General features: G+C 30.1%; 1 protein-coding gene across 1 annotated transcript in view; it reads right to left on the reverse strand.

The window, feature by feature from the left end:
- Window positions 1-3,648, reverse strand: part of LOC138709095 (synaptotagmin-7-like) — a 64,655-nt gene extending 61,007 nt beyond the window's left edge. The window contains exon 1 of the mRNA XM_069839619.1: window positions 3,554-3,648. The gene's annotated coding sequence lies outside the window, so the exon portion shown is untranslated. The remainder of the gene's footprint in view (window positions 1-3,553) is intronic.
- Window positions 3,649-3,924: the final 276 nt, after the last annotated feature.

The raw sequence follows: 3,924 nt of genomic DNA on the forward strand, positions 1-3,924 counted from the left end.
CTGCTTGCCTAATTATGTATTGTATTGTATATAAAAGCGCTAACTTAACTTCCGTGCAATTTGAGATGCCTTGGAAAATTCGTACCGTTCAGAATGACCCTAACGGTGCTTTTAGTGTCAAAAATAGTACTGGTTTTTTTTAATGTAGAACTTAACAATTAACCACATTATAGCATTCAGTAAAATATTTTTTTAATTTAATTTTACACATATTTCATAGAAACTACGCTGAAAACCTTGCTTAATGAATAAATAAACGTAATTATCTGCTAAATTAATTGAACGAATATATTGACAATTTGGGTTCTAATAGAAAATAAGATATGCTTTAAAACTTATATTAAAAAGGAATTGCATTACCGACGGTTACTGAAATACACAATTTTTTCATTTTCTCAATATCTAACATTACGCATTTATCTGGTTTTGAACTCGACCCTTCAATTATACAATAAATTATTATATTTAATGCGTTTCATTATAGGAATAATTGAGTGCATATTGATTATATAAAATCCGTTTAATATTTTAAGAGAAATCGCTGCACGCAGACAGATAGGCGGCCTATACGGAGTTAGTTTTACGATAATAGGTACCTATGTTGGATACGTACATTACATATAATATATTGGACTATATAGTATTTTTTTTAATTTGTGTTTGCGCTTCTTATAATGAAAAAGTAAAATGAAATTAATTTGTTTCTTTATACAAATGATTTTATCTTACTAATTTAAAACGAGAAAGAATTGAAGAGCTTTAACCATATAATAGTATTTGTTTCTTTGTTTGTTTCTTTGTTTTTGCTTGCTTGCTTGCTTGCTTTTTTGCTTGTTTGTTTAAATTTAAATATACAGAATAGAGAATATAATTACAACAATAGAAATAGAAATAAAATAATACAAGCAATATAAAAAAGATGATACAGTAATGTTAACAAAATTTGAGGACCGAATGAGCAGCGCTCGTGTTTGGTCGCAGTGAAGATATTTTATTAATAGGCCTATAAGAGAATATATAAAATAAAGTAAAATAGGAACTGAAATTAAATTTACAGCTGCAGTGAAATTATATAATATGTTAATATGAGAGGAATATAGAAAATAAAATAAAATAGGAACTAAATTAAAATTATAGCTGCAATGAAATTATATAAAATAATATTAACGTACGTGAATAAAGTAGGACAATTTGTGAAAAAATATATATTTCAAAATTATAGAATACAAATATAATATAGGCTGATTAATACATACACAAAATGATTAACATATTGTAATATTGATTCGACTTTGAGTTATTTCAGGATATCATTATTTCTTTCGTGGTTCCATTTTGTGTCTCATGAAGTCCATCTCGGCAGCGATTAAAACTGTCGGGCAAGAGTTCTTTTTTAACTGCGATTCGTGTGTAACTCTAAATAAATTATGGTTTTAAAATTGTATTTATTATGCATTATGTTTTTATAAATTTGGTAAATTTATTTTGTATATCAAAGTCATGTGTAAGTGATAATGAATGTCCAAGGTATTTAATATTGTTCATCCTTTCCAATTATCTGTTACTGACGTACATCTTGCTGTGTATATATATATATATATATATACACACACATATATATGATATATAATATATATATGTATCTGTGTGTGAGTGTAATGTATGTATGGATGTATGTATGCATGTATGCATGTGTATATTTATAAATATATGTCTACATGTTGTTATATTATGTCTACAAATGTACATATTTTAGCGAAATGTCTTAATATGATCTACATGTTCAACATGTCTATTCATGTTAAATTCTCTAGGTATTTCGATTATAATTTCAAGCCTTCAATCAAATTAATGTTTATTCACCGTATGTATCTATATGTTATGTCTCTACATACGTAAGTATGCATGCATGCATGTATGTATGTATGTATGTATGTATGTATGTATGTATGTATGTATGTGTGTGTATGTGTGTATATTACCTAAGTGTCATAATATTATCTATAAGTGCAACATGCTATTCATGTTAAATTCTCTATGTTCTTCGACTGTAATTTCAAGGCATTAATCTAATTAATTTATATATGTTACACTCTTACAAGTGTATATTTATTGTATGGTAGTCTGTAAGTTTCAATTTGTTATGATTAGTTTAAAATATAACCCTAATATACTATATGTAAAATAGGGTTTATAAATATGGAATAAATACTACTACTACTACTAATACATACACAGAGGCTATAAATTTATTTAATCAAATTGAAGACATTAACACGTTTCTAATGTTCTTGTTATATGTTAATGGGTTACATGTTAGAAGTTCTGGCTGTAATATAGCTAAAGAATTATACAACCGAGGGCCAAAATTAATGCTATGCTTTAGACCATCAGATGTGAAACATTTAGGGCCCTATTCATAGACATTTCGCTAGCCCGCACTACGAGCGTGCTAAACAGAATTCATATCATATCACTAACACTGGTTTATGAATACGAAAAACGTTAGTTCGCTGATCATCCACCGAAAGCCCGCGCTAAGAATGTCTATGAATAAGGCCCATAGGTACTACTAATGTTGAATTATTATTTCGTCTTGTGTCATGATTACGTGCCTGTAATATAAACTTATTACGATTTTTATGATAAAATTTTAACAGTATATTTTTTATAAATTTGTTCAATATTAAATACATTAAATTCAGAATAAATTAATTGAACAGAACGAAATGGACAGAAAATTAGTAACTGACGCTTTCGAACACGTGACTACATGATAACCTGAATTATCAACAACTTTGATTATTTACGGACTCAGATATCTCACATGAACAGTGTAAAAGGAGAAATCGATATCCGCGCACGAAACACAAACAGGTGGTTTTACGCTTTAGTGGATATTCCAAAAGCAGGATCTCTGTGTAAGAAATATTCAATCGGAAATTAAATTCTCTTAGTGATTAATTTCTCCAGCACATACATTTCTGGAGGCATGTGATCTGCCACTCTTGACCTTTGCATGAAAAATTATGAAAATTTTGTTACGGTGTTTTCAGTAAATCACATTTCTTCAAATACATATCAATGTCAGCTACGTAAATCCCCGATCATTTAATTTACTCACTATAACAATGGAAAACAATGTTAACGCCTAGACAATAACGTCATTGCACAGTAAACGATAAATAAATAGGCTCAGATCTTGGGCAATATTGTCCTGATGATAAGATCTACAACTAGTTTACAAGCGTCAAATATAGTTAACACCGTGGAAGTCTAAAATCTGATAAAAAAAAACCTCTTTCCCATTATTAGAAATGATGAAGGTATGCTGTTTCTGTGAAAGTCTCTACAGTTACTTTTACATGAACACAATATCATCTCTTTGTTTTTCATATAATGAGGAGGTAAACATTCTGATTCTTAATTTCTGTGAATTCGATTGTTGTTTTACAGTCCTCATTAAAAACAGAGCTGGGACTTAAATCAGGCAACAAGCTAAAGTAGTTAAATAAAATTGTTACTAATATATTAGAAATTATGTATACTTAACTGTATATATTGTTATCCGTCCTCTTATGTGAAGATTTCCATGGCTTCCTATCGGAGGGTTCTGCCGTGCTTCTCGCAGCAGTGCTGGTCTCTGAAAACGTGTATCGATGAAGTCCCATCACATTCGTGCGTCGTTCAATATACATAGAAGATGCCCACGCGCAGGTCTTTGTTCGTCAATTTAGCGTGAATCATCCCTTGTTGCGCAAGGGGTGGAGTATGATTCCAACGCTATTTTTGCCGCCCTTCCAGGAGAACGACAATAAATTCAGAGCCACGTGGGAGAAGGTACATGCAACCTGTTAGAAGCTAGCATATTCCTCTCATTTTATATGTGTCATTTTTAATCTAGCAGGCCGCTTAATGCAATCT

Source organism: Periplaneta americana, chromosome 11 (assembly GCF_040183065.1).
Source record: "Periplaneta americana isolate PAMFEO1 chromosome 11, P.americana_PAMFEO1_priV1, whole genome shotgun sequence".
Taxonomy (NCBI): Eukaryota; Metazoa; Arthropoda; class Insecta; order Blattodea; family Blattidae; genus Periplaneta; species Periplaneta americana.